The sequence below is a fragment of the Zophobas morio genome, unplaced genomic scaffold (genome assembly GCF_036711695.1).
Source record: "Zophobas morio isolate AGI-343-1 ecotype UQ-CSIRO unplaced genomic scaffold, CSIRO_AGI_Zmor_V1 ptg000019l, whole genome shotgun sequence".
Lineage (NCBI taxonomy): Eukaryota > Metazoa > Arthropoda > Insecta > Coleoptera > Tenebrionidae > Zophobas > Zophobas morio.
The window spans coordinates 276,425-290,489 of record NW_026972124.1 but is presented as its reverse complement, the minus strand read 5'-3'; the positions used below and the strand labels follow the sequence as shown (position 1 = coordinate 290,489).

Here is a 14,065-nt window from a genome sequence, read left to right as displayed (position 1 = left end):
CAACAGCAACCTTTGCAAATGGTATTTCTGAAGGTTAGTGTTGTATGGGGGTTTTTTTTAACCACTATTACTAATTTTTAGACAAGTTTTACATCTCAACAAAGTTCTCAATGTCTGTATTTAATATTTATGGGTAATAGAAAATTTTTCTTGCTCTCTTCCTTGTGCTGTCCATTCCCAAATGACCTATATGTACATAGTTTGTTTTGTATTTGTAGTCATAACGATTTTGGACGAGTTTATCATTATAAAAAAACTAAATTGTCTTTAACCAATACGTCGTTTTTAATGTTGTAAAAAACTTTAGCCTCATTCTGTATTAATTTATTTATATTTTCTGGTCAATTTTCCTCACAGAATTTTGTTGCTTCACCTAGAACTGGATGTGTAAGCGTGGCATCTTTTAACTCTTTGACTCGGACTTTTGACATTGGAAGTTCAACGTCAATCGAATGAATTCTTTCCTCCAGTTCTAGGCCTTTTTCCATTGTTTTCTTGCCAAAACAACACGAGATCAAATCTGCTATGTACATGTACTTTTCAGATAAGTATTCTGCTGCGAAGTCGTACTTTAAGACTTTCAACTTCATTTTTTGCAATCTATTGTTAACTCTATGCATATATTTTTGATAAATTGCTTACTAATGGTTTATGATCTATTTTTACTATTATTTTGCGACCATAAATGAAATGATGAAACTTCGTTAATGCAAAACAAATTGCTAACATTTCTTCCTCGCACTGAGAATACCGTGTTTCTGTTTCTGTCATGCTATGTGAACAAAAAACAAAAGGCTACTGGCTGCCCTTTTTATAACAGGCATCCTCATGCCATTTTGACTGGCATCTGTTCGTATTTCTACTGCTAGATTTGTATTAAAAATTTGAATTAAGTGTTTTTGTTATTATCTCCTTGAGTGTTTAATATGCTTTAGAATGTTCTAGAGTCCAGTACCACAGGACATTCTTTTTTATCAAATTTTTTAACCCACACAGATAAAAAAGATTGTTTAAGGCGAATAAATTTTGTTTAGCCCAAAGAAATATGTTATTTCTATACGGGGAATGAAATATTCATTTGTTTTCCCATTTTTATTTCTTTGATATATTCAAAAAATTATTTCTTTATAATAAAATAACATTTGTTTGTAAATCTCTCCAAAGTTAAATAAATATATGTTTGAATTAAAAAACAGTTACTTTATACTTTATAATAAAATTATTTGAAACAACATTTACATTTATTTGTATTAACACAATTTTTATTTGTCTCAAATATGTACTAAGATTATTTAACGTATAAATATTATTGTATTAAAAGAATGTTTTTCATATTATTTAACAAGACTTATTCCAGTCAATTATATATTTCTTTCAATTAAAATATTGAATTATTTGTATCAATTCTAAGGTTTATTGAAATTATGAAAGGAGTGTTTTGAATAAAACTCAAGAGTATTTTATATTGTTTATATATAAAAAAGGAAAACAATGTTGATTTCAACACAAATAGGAATGCAAAAAATAGCCTAACTTAATACTTTTACGTAAGAAAAATAAAAACTTACCAATATAAAATGTGTAAAATTAAGATAAGGTGGAAAGGAAATATTTTTATAGATGTTATTGTTAACAACAACATATGCCGCTGAAATATTATTCAAACTAGGTCCTACTAAAATGAATACGGTTGAACAGTTGTACCTCTGCAGTAATTAAGTCAATTTTCTCCTGTTTTGCTTTTTCAATATCTCCAGGCACCTTTACGTATAAAAAGAATCCATCACGACTTTCTGTTCTAGAAGGTTTCCAATGTTTTTAACCAATTCTGGTTCTCCCTTTAACTGGTACAAGAGAAAACAGCAAGTAGAGTTTAATGGCATTCTTTGAATCTGAAAATGTTAATATGTATTATATACCGACCAAAAAATTGCTACTTCAATTTTATGTGTATAAACAATAGTTACATTAGATATGGTCATATATATATTTAAATACCTGTGGTAATATTCCCAGCAAGTAACTGTATAAACGTTTCATCAGTTGCATTTAAACTACTCCTTCTTTTATGAATTACAGAATCAAAGAATTTTTCAAAAGCATTTTCTAAATCAATTGCGGTTAATTCAAGTTGGAACATCTGTTTGAAGTCGTATGAGACCTAAAAAATATGAACACTTCACTTGAGGATTTAATTTCGTATTTAAAATAATATTCACCAGTTCTATAGCTATCTGCTCATTCAAAATCGGCCATTCATTAAGAAAAGATTCTATTGTCGCGTTCTTGTTATTACAAAATTTTCTTATTTCATAAGCATTTTTCCGATGTTGTAACACATCTTCTACAGTTTCACGATTATGCAAAAGCCAAATTTGACTGTCTTTAGCACTCTGTGACGGTTCTGGAACATTTTTAATAAAAATTAAATACCGGAAAAATACTGCAACTCACCATTAGAAGTAGGTTCAGTATTATAATTACTTGGCACAGGTGGGAATTCTATTGTTCTTCTTAAAGCTCTCAGTTTATTCCTGTGTTTGTCCACAAGTTTTCCTCTTGCTACTTCGGGTTTATTAAATCTGGAACAAATTTTTTTGATGGGGCTTACGAAATAAGTAGTTTTTTTTCAGTAGGGATGATCTTTGTAATTTCATCCGCAATGCGCGACAAAAAATCGTTATTCAGTTTAACAGATTTATTCAAAAAATAAGAAATTACTATTTCACATAAGCTGTTTCGATTTCTGTTAGTTACTGGGACGTTCGTGTTGTGTTTTGTTAAAATTGCTCGCCCAATAACATCTCCCTCTAAGATAGCACTCAAATTAAAGTCGTGAATTTCTTGTGCAACAGACAAGAACGAAGAGTTTTGACCACAGTCACTATTTCGTAAGTCTGTAACTGTTGAGGCTGACGCAATTCCTGTTTCTGTGCCAGAATTACCAGGACCAGGAGCTTGAGAATCAACGACGGGTAATATTGCTGTTGACCCATCAATTTTTTTAAATTTTGATTCTGGTTCAGTTTCATCAATACTAATGGGATTATTTTCAAAAACGGCTTGTTTCCTCTTGTTTGAAACTACCAGCTCATTTTCATTATGATATTGCTGCAAAGAAAATAAGTAGGTACTTATTCCATAGTAGTTAACAATATTTTGTTGTAAAATGAAATTACTGTCAGCCGATAGTACTTTTTAGATTTTCTTGTATGTACTAAAAATAATGTTAAAGTATATAAAGGTTGTTACTGGCAATTTACGAAATTTTGGTTACCTATATTAGAAACTTAAAAATACTGATAGTATTATTCAGGAATGTTTCCCTGTATACTGATATCTACAGTTACCTTTGATTGAAATTCAAAACTTTAATCTAGCTGTGTAAAATTGGTAGTGGTCAGTTCAGTTAAAATATGATAACTTGAATCACGGAGGCTGTGGCAATCGTGGAATTTTCTGAATTTCTAATTTATAGATCGAGAGTTTGCTAGCCAATTCAGTGCTTGTTCAGCTTCATAGTAGATACTTACTATCTTAGAACGGCAATGCTTGACAGCTATATAAATACATACCTGGTTATTGTCAATGCAAGGATTTGAATTGATTCTTTTCACAGCTTGTTTAAACCTGATTTGGTCTCCAACTGCTGGAATAAGTAATTTAATTTGTTCTTCACTGATCAACGACAACAAATCAACTGAGTCAATATTTTGATCTGGAACAAGATTATACGGATACTTCAGTAAATCGTTTTGTACGTAGCAGCAGTAATAAAAAAAATAGAAATATCCTAACTTTAATTGTAATCTAAACATGCAAAAATTGCTTTGTATTGAATTAAAATTTATAGCTCAATTACGGAGAATGTTTTGACCACGCAAAATCTGCATCCAACTTATATAAACAATTTTAAAAGTGCAGAATCCCGTGCGTCACAATTTTCAAGTATACCAACTGTAGATTTGTTTACTGGCGGGACATGTACACTTCCTAGAATTTCTGTCCCATCAATACAAGATATACGAAAATTGCCGTACACCATGCATGCTAACTGCATGAATTCTTCCATTACTAATCTAGTACATCATTTATGTACCTACCTTTAAATGTTTGCAAAATGTGTTGCAAGCCGTTTTGAATAAAAAAATCTTCCATTTTTTACACAGCACCAAACCACTTCCACATCTTTTGCCAATGCATGCGTTTTTATAACAAGTTTCACGGCGAACTGAGAAGCTGCATCATGATTGGTTAAAACATATCACGTGATGCACAGTCCAATTAAATATTTATTTGATTCGAATAAAATGCAATATTATTTTCGAAAAATATTTATCAAGTCTACATTTTTTTGAAGTAAAGAAATCGTCACATTGTCTTAACATATTTGAATTGTTTCTGAAATTTAATTAAATATTTTTTTAGTGTGGTACTCTATTGTCTTGGGTGAAAGATGGCCAATTTTTTAAACACAAAAAAACAAAGAATATAAGTCAAACAAACTCATTTATTCCTATAAAAAATATTAATTTTCATATAAAACAAATATTTTTCGCTCGAAGAAATGACATTCAAATAAATTAAAATTCTTATTTCAAGAAAGTGTTTTTCTCTGTGTACCTTGCCTTTTGAAAATCCGCGCGAATCAGCGTTTACAGGTTTTTTTTCATGCGACCCCTGGTGAGTGGGGAAGAAAATACGCAGTGAAAGATACAAGCGCAGTCTATATCACATTAGCTTCTATTGTAGGTTTTTCTATGGTTCTTCTTCTTAGCCGTGCTCGCGCACGCGCCCGATCGGTTCTGCCGGTAGTGTCACCGGTACCGCCTACGTTATTGACGCTGTCGTCGTCTGCGTTAATACATCAACGCAGACGACGGACGCTGTTACTCGTACACTATACCGTCCACTTCCAACATGTCCCAAACTGACTGTAATTTTTTTTATTCGGAATATTTATTTGATTTAATATCGAAAAAGTACCCTAATTTTCAATCGAAAATTCTCACGTCGATATATCTGCTTTTTTTAAAAAATCGGTGTGCTTTTTGTTCGCTGAAATCTCTACTTTCTGATGGTGTAAAAAATGATACATTACTATGGCAAATTTTCACAGGAAACGCAAAAAACGAAAAAACTTGAATTTGAAAAATTTCTTTTTACATCATGAAATATTTTGAGCCATTTATTAAAATTTACACTTTAATTACTCGAAAAAAGTAAGATTCCATGTTACAGTGATAAACTAAAAAATTGTCTACATTTTTTTGAAGTAAAGAAATCGTCTAATTGTCTTAACATATTTGAATTGTTTCTGAAATTTAATTAAATATTTTTTTAGTGTGGTACTCTATTGTCTTGGGTGAAAGATGGCCAATTTTTTAAACACAAAAAAACAAAGAATATAAGTCAAACAAACTCATTTATTCCTATAAAAAATATTAATTTTCATATAAAACAAATATTTTTCGCTCGAAGAAATGACATTCAAATAAATTAAAATTCTTATTTCAAGAAAGTGTTTTTCTCTGTGTACCTTGCCTTTTGAAAATCCGCGCGAATCAGCGTTTACAGGTTTTTTTTCATGCGACCCCTGGTGAGTGGGGAAGAAAATACGCAGTGAAAGATACAAGCGCAGTCTATATCACATTAGCTTCTATTGTAGGTTTTTCTATGGTTCTTCTTCTTAGCCGTGCTCGCGCACGCGCCCGATCGGTTCTGCCGGTAGTGTCACCGGTACCGCCTACGTTATTGACGCTGTCGTCGTCTGCGTTAATACATCAACGCAGACGACGGACGCTGTTACTCGTACACTATACCGTCCACTTCCAACATGTCCCAAACTGACTGTAATTTTTTTTATTCGGAATATTTATTTGATTTAATATCGAAAAAGTACCCTAATTTTCAATCGAAAATTCTCACGTCGATATATCTGCTTTTTTTAAAAAATCGGTGTGCTTTTTGTTCGCTGAAATCTCTACTTTCTGATGGTGTAAAAAATGATACATTACTATGGCAAATTTTCACAGGAAACGCAAAAAACGAAAAAACTTGAATTTGAAAAATTTCTTTTTACATCATGAAATATTTTGAGCCATTTATTAAAATTTACACTTTAATTACTCGAAAAAAGTAAGATTCCATGTTACAGTGATAAACTAAAAAATTGTCTACATTTTTTTGAAGTAAAGAAATCGTCTAATTGTCTTAACATATTTGAATTGTTTCTGAAATTTAATTAAATATTTTTTTAGTGTGGTACTCTATTGTCTTGGGTGAAAGATGGCCAATTTTTTAAACACAAAAAAACAAAGAATATAAGTCAAACAAACTCATTTATTCCTATAAAAAATATTAATTTTCATATAAAACAAATATTTTTCGCTCGAAGAAATGACATTCAAATAAATTAAAATTCTTATTTCAAGAAAGTGTTTTTCTCTGTGTACCTTGCCTTTTGAAAATCCGCGCGAATCAGCGTTTACAGGTTTTTTTTCATGCGACCCCTGGTGAGTGGGGAAGAAAATACGCAGTGAAAGATACAAGCGCAGTCTATATCACATTAGCTTCTATTGTAGGTTTTTCTATGGTTCTTCTTCTTAGCCGTGCTCGTGCACGCGCCCGATCGGTTCTGCCGGTAGTGTCACCGGTACCGCCTACGTTATTGACGCTGTCGTCGTCTGCGTTAATACATCAACGCAGACGACGGACGCTGTTACTCGTACACTATACCGTCCACTTCCAACATGTCCCAAACTGACTGTAATTTTTTTTATTCGGAATATTTATTTGATTTAATATCGAAAAAGTACCCTAATTTTCAATCGAAAATTCTCACGTCGATATATCTGCTTTTTTTAAAAAATCGGTGTGCTTTTTGTTCGCTGAAATCTCTACTTTCTGATGGTGTAAAAAATGATACATTACTATGGCAAATTTTCACAGGAAACGCAAAAAACGAAAAAACTTGAATTTGAAAAATTTTTTTTTACATCATGAAATATTTTGAGCCATTTATTAAAATTTACACTTTAATTACTCGAAAAAAGTAAGATTCCATGTTACAGTGATAAACTAAAAAATTGTCTACATTTTTTTGAAGTAAAGAAATCGTCTAATTGTCTTAACATATTTGAATTGTTTCTGAAATTTAATTAAATATTTTTTTAGTGTGGTACTCTATTGTCTTGGGTGAAAGATGGCCAATTTTTTAAACACAAAAAAACAAAGAATATAAGTCAAACAAACTCATTTATTCCTATAAAAAATATTAATTTTCATATAAAACAAATATTTTTCGCTCGAAGAAATGACATTCAAATAAATTAAAATTCTTATTTCAAGAAAGTGTTTTTCTCTGTGTACCTTGCCTTTTGAAAATCCGCGCGAATCAGCGTTTACAGGTTTTTTTTCATGCGACCCCTGGTGAGTGGGGAAGAAAATACGCAGTGAAAGATACAAGCGCAGTCTATATCACATTAGCTTCTATTGTAGGTTTTTCTATGGTTCTTCTTCTTAGCCGTGCTCGCGCACGCGCCCGATCGGTTCTGCCGGTAGTGTCACCGGTACCGCCTACGTTATTGACGCTGTCGTCGTCTGCGTTAATACATCAACGCAGACGACGGACGCTGTTACTCGTACACTATACCGTCCACTTCCAACATGTCCCAAACTGACTGTAATTTTTTTTATTCGGAATATTTATTTGATTTAATATCGAAAAAGTACCTTAATTTTCAATCGAAAATTCTCACGTCGATATATCTGCTTTTTTTAAAAAATCGGTGTGCTTTTTGCTCGCTGAAATCTCTACTTTCTGATGGTGTAAAAAATGATACATTACTATGGCAAATTTTCACAGGAAACGCAAAAAACGAAAAAACTTGAATTTGAAAAATTTTTTTTTACATCATGAAATATTTTGAGCCATTTATTAAAATTTACACTTTAATTACTCGAAAAAAGTAAGATTCCATGTTACAGTGATAAACTAAAAAATTGTCTACATTTTTTTGAAGTAAAGAAATCGTCTAATTGTCTTAACATATTTGAATTGTTTCTGAAATTTAATTAAATATTTTTTTAGTGTGGTACTCTATTGTCTTGGGTGAAAGATGGCCAATTTTTTAAACACAAAAAAACAAAGAATATAAGTCAAACAAACTCATTTATTCCTAAAAAAAATATTAATTTTCATATAAAACAAATATTTTTCGCTCGAAGAAATGACATTCAAATAAATTAAAATTCTTATTTCAAGAAAGTGTTTTTCTCTGTGTACCTTGCCTTTTGAAAATCCGCGCGAATCAGCGTTTACAGGTTTTTTTTCATGCGACCCCTGGTGAGTGGGGAAGAAAATACGCAGTGAAAGATACAAGCGCAGTCTATATCACATTAGCTTCTATTGTAGGGTTTTCTATGGTTCTTCTTCTTAGCCGTGCTCGCGCACGCGCCCGATCGGTTCTGCCGGTAGTGTCACCGGTACCGCCTACGTTATTGACGCTGTCGTCGTCTGCGTTAATACATCAACGCAGACGACGGACGCTGTTACTCGTACACTATACCGTCCACTTCCAACATGTCCCAAACTGACTGTAATTTTTTTTATTCGGAATATTTATTTGATTTAATATCGAAAAAGTACCCTAATTTTCAATCGAAAATTCTCACGTCGATATATCTGCTTTTTTTAAAAAATCGGTGTGCTTTTTGTTCGCTGAAATCTCTACTTTCTGATGGTGTAAAAAATGATACATTACTATGGCAAATTTTCACAGGAAACGCAAAAAACGAAAAAACTTGAATTTGAAAAATTTTTTTTTACATCATGAAATATTTTGAGCCATTTATTAAAATTTACACTTTAATTACTCGAAAAAAGTAAGATTCCATGTTACAGTGATAAACTAAAAAATTGTCTACATTTTTTTGAAGTAAAGAAATCGTCTAATTGTCTTAACATATTTGAATTGTTTCTGAAATTTAATTAAATATTTTTTTAGTGTGGTACTCTATTGTCTTGGGTGAAAGATGGCCAATTTTTTAAACACAAAAAAACAAAGAATATAAGTCAAACAAACTCATTTATTCCTATAAAAAATATTAATTTTCATATAAAACAAATATTTTTCGCTCGAAGAAATGACATTCAAATAAATTAAAATTCTTATTTCAAGAAAGTGTTTTTCTCTGTGTACCTTGCCTTTTGAAAATCCGCGCGAATCAGCGTTTACAGGTTTTTTTTCATGCGACCCCTGGTGAGTGGGGAAGAAAATACGCAGTGAAAGATACAAGCGCAGTCTATATCACATTAGCTTCTATTGTAGGGTTTTCTATGGTTCTTCTTCTTAGCCGTGCTCGCGCACGCGCCCGATCGGTTCTGCCGGTAGTGTCACCGGTACCGCCTACGTTATTGACGCTGTCGTCCTCTGCGTTAATACATCAACGCAGCCGACGGACGCTGTTACTCGTACACTATACCGTCCACTTCCAACATGTCCCAAACTGACTGTAATTTTTTTTATTCGGAATATTTATTTGATTTAATATCGAAAAAGTACCCTAATTTTCGATCGAAAATTCTCACGTCGATATATCTGCTTTTTTTAAAAAATCGGTGTGCTTTTTGTTCGCTGAAATCTCTACTTTCTGATGGTGTAAAAAATGATACATTACTATGGCAAATTTTCACAGGAAACGCAAAAAACGAAAAAACTCGAATTTGAAAATTTTTTTTTTACATCATGAAATATTTTGAGCCATTTATTAAAATTTACACTTTAATTACTCGAAAAAAAGTAAGATTCCATGTTACAGTGATAAACTAAAAAATTGTCTACATTTTTTTGAAGTAAAGAAATCGTCTAATTGTCTTAACATATTTGAATTGTTTCTGAAATTTAATTAAATATTTTTTTAGTGTGGTACTCTATTGTCTTGGGTGAAAGATGGCCAATTTTTTAAACACAAAAAAACAAAGAATATAAGTCAAACAAACTCATTTATTCCTATAAAAAATATTAATTTTCATATAAAACAAATATTTTTCGCTCTAAGAAATGACATTCAAATAAATTAAAATTCTTATTTCAAGAAAGTGTTTTTCTCTGTGTACCTTGCCTTTTGAAAATCCGCGCGAATCAGCGTTTACAGGTTTTTTTTCATGCGACCCCTGGTGAGTGGGGAAGAAAATACGCAGTGAAAGATACAAGCGCAGTCTATATCACATTAGCTTCTATTGTAGGGTTTTCTATGGTTCTTCTTCTTAGCCGTGCTCGCGCACGCGCCCGATCGGTTCTGCCGGTAGTGTCACCGGTACCGCCTACGTTATTGACGCTGTCGTCGTCTGCGTTAATACATCAACGCAGACGACGGACGCTGTTACTCGTACACTATACCGTCCACTTCCAACATGTCCCAAACTGACTGTAATTTTTTTTATTCGGAATATTTATTTGATTTAATATCGAAAAAGTACCTTAATTTTCAATCGAAAATTCTCACGTCGATATATCTGCTTTTTTTAAAAAATCGGTGTGCTTTTTGCTCGCTGAAATCTCTACTTTCTGATGGTGTAAAAAATGATACATTACTATGGCAAATTTTCACAGGAAACGCAAAAAACGAAAAAACTTGAATTTGAAAAATTTTTTTTTACATCATGAAATATTTTGAGCCATTTATTAAAATTTACACTTTAATTACTCGAAAAAAGTAAGATTCCATGTTACAGTGATAAACTAAAAAAATGTCTACATTTTTTTGAAGTAAAGAAATCGTCTAATTGTCTTAACATATTTGAATTGTTTCTGAAATTTAATTAAATATTTTTTTAGTGTGGTACTCTATTGTCTTGGGTGAAAGATGGCCAATTTTTTAAACACAAAAAAACAAAGAATATAAGTCAAACAAACTCATTTATTCCTATAAAAAATATTAATTTTCATATAAAACAAATATTTTTCGCTCGAAGAAATGACATTCAAATAAATTAAAATTCTTATTTCAAGAAAGTGTTTTTCTCTGTGTACCTTGCCTTTTGAAAATCCGCGCGAATCAGCGTTTACAGGTTTTTTTTCATGCGACCCCTGGTGAGTGGGGAAGAAAATACGCAGTGAAAGATACAAGCGCAGTCTATATCACATTAGCTTCTATTGTAGGGTTTTCTATGGTTCTTCTTCTTAGCCGTGCTCGCGCACGCGCCCGATCGGTTCTGCCGGTAGTGTCACCGGTACCGCCTACGTTATTGACGCTGTCGTCGTCTGCGTTAATACATCAACGCAGACGACGGACGCTGTTACTCGTACACTATACCGTCCACTTCCAACATGTCCCAAACTGACTGTAATTTTTTTTATTCGGAATATTTATTTGATTTAATATCGCAAAAGTACCCTAATTTTCGATCGAAAATTCTCACGTCGATATATCTGCTTTTTTTAAAAAATCGGTGTGCTTTTTGTTCGCTGAAATCTCTACTTTCTGATGGTGTAAAAAATGATACATTACTATGGCAAATTTTCACAGGAAACGCAAAAAACGAAAAAACTTGAATTTGAAAAATTTTTTTTTACATCATGAAATATTTTGAGCCATTTATTAAAATTTACACTTTAATTACTCGAAAAAAGTAAGATTCCATGTTACAGTGATAAACTAAAAAAATGTCTACATTTTTTTGAAGTAAAGAAATCGTCTAATTGTCTTAACATATTTGAATTGTTTCTGAAATTTAATTAAATATTTTTTTAGTGTGGTACTCTATTGTCTTGGGTGAAAGATGGCCAATTTTTTAAACACAAAAAAACAAAGAATATAAGTCAAACAAACTCATTTATTCCTATAAAAAATATTAATTTTCATATAAAACAAATATTTTTCGCTCGAAGAAATGACATTCAAATAAATTAAAATTCTTATTTCAAGAAAGTGTTTTTCTCTGTGTACCTTGCCTTTTGAAAATCCGCGCGAATCAGCGTTTACAGGTTTTTTTTCATGCGACCCCTGGTGAGTGGGGAAGAAAATACGCAGTGAAAGATACAAGCGCAGTCTATATCACATTAGCTTCTATTGTAGGTTTTTCTATGGTTCTTCTTCTTAGCCGTGCTCGTGCACGCGCCCGATCGGTTCTGCCGGTAGTGTCACCGGTACCGCCTACGTTATTGACGCTGTCGTCGTCTGCGTTAATACATCAACGCAGACGACGGACGCTGTTACTCGTACACTATACCGTCCACTTCCAACATGTCCCAAACTGACTGTAATTTTTTTTATTCGGAATATTTATTTGATTTAATATCGAAAAAGTACCCTAATTTTCAATCGAAAATTCTCACGTCGATATATCTGCTTTTTTTAAAAAATCGGTGTGCTTTTTGTTCGCTGAAATCTCTACTTTCTGATGGTGTAAAAAATGATACATTACTATGGCAAATTTTCACAGGAAACGCAAAAAACGAAAAAACTTGAATTTGAAAAATTTTTTTTTACATCATGAAATATTTTGAGCCATTTATTAAAATTTACACTTTAATTACTCGAAAAAAGTAAGATTCCATGTTACAGTGATAAACTAAAAAATTGTCTACATTTTTTTGAAGTAAAGAAATCGTCTAATTGTATAAACATATTTGAATTGTTTCTGAAATTTAATTAAATATTTTTTTAGTGTGGTACTCTATTGTCTTGGGTGAAAGATGGCCAATTTTTTAAGCACAAAAAAACAAAGAATATAAGTCAAACAAACTCATTTATTCCTATAAAAAATATTAATTTTCATATAAAACAAATATTTTTCGCTCGAAGAAATGACATTCAAATAAATTAAAATTCTTATTTCAAGAAAGTGTTTTTCTCTGTGTACCTTGCCTTTTGAAAATCCGCGCGAATCAGCGTTTACAGGTTTTTTTTCATGCGACCCCTGGTGAGTGGGGAAGAAAATACGCAGTGAAAGATACAAGCGCAGTCTATATCACATTAGCTTCTATTGTAGGTTTTTCTATGGTTCTTCTTGTTAGCCGTGCTCGCGCACGCGCCCGATCGGTTCTGCCGGTAGTGTCACCGGTACCGCCTACGTTATTGACGCTGTCGTCGTCTGCGTTAATACATCAACGCAGACGACGGACGCTGTTACTCGTACACTATACCGTCCACTTCCAACATGTCCCAAACTGACTGTAATTTTTTTTATTCGGAATATTTATTTGATTTAATATCGAAAAAGTACCCTAATTTTCAATCGAAAATTCTCACGTCGATATATCTGCTTTTTTTAAAAAATCGGTGTGCTTTTTGTTCGCTGAAATCTCTACTTTCTGATGGTGTAAAAAATGATACATTACTATGGCAAATTTTCACAGGAAACGCAAAAAACGAAAAAACTTGAATTTGAAAAATTTTTTTTTACATCATGAAATATTTTGAGCCATTTATTAAAATTTACACTTTAATTACTCGAAAAAAGTAAGATTCCATGTTACAGTGATAAACTAAAAAATTGTCTACATTTTTTTGAAGTAAAGAAATCGTCTAATTGTCTTAACATATTTGAATTGTTTCTGAAATTTAATTAAATATTTTTTTAGTGTGGTACTCTATTGTCTTGGGTGAAAGATGGCCAATTTTTTAAACACAAAAAAACAAAGAATATAAGTCAAACAAACTCATTTATTCCTATAAAAAATATTAATTTTCATATAAAACAAATATTTTTCGCTCGAAGAAATGACATTCAAATAAATTAAAATTCTTATTTCAAGAAAGTGTTTTTCTCTGTGTACCTTGCCTTTTGAAAATCCGCGCGAATCAGCGTTTACAGGTTTTTTTTCATGCGACCCCTGGTGAGTGGGGAAGAAAATACGCAGTGAAAGATACAAGCGCAGTCTATATCACATTAGCTTCTATTGTAGGTTTTTCTATGGTTCTTCTTGTTAGCCGTGCTCGCGCACGCGCCCGATCGGTTCTGCCGGTAGTGTCACCGGTACCGCCTACGTTATTGACGCTGTCGTCGTCTGCGTTAATACATCAACGCAGACGACGGACGCTGTTACTCGTACACTAT

At 32.3% G+C, this 14,065-nt stretch overlaps 1 long non-coding RNA gene across 1 annotated transcript; it reads right to left on the bottom strand.

The window, feature by feature from the left end:
* Window positions 1–2,018: 2,018 nt before the first annotated feature.
* On the bottom strand, window positions 2,019–2,985 carry LOC135131237 (uncharacterized). The gene is made up of 3 exons (XR_010280901.1): window positions 2,455–2,985; window positions 2,220–2,404; window positions 2,019–2,161 (listed from the first exon to the last, which is right to left on the bottom strand). It is a non-coding gene; the product is annotated as an uncharacterized LOC135131237 (long non-coding RNA).
* Between the last annotated feature and the right edge of the window lie 11,080 nt (window positions 2,986–14,065).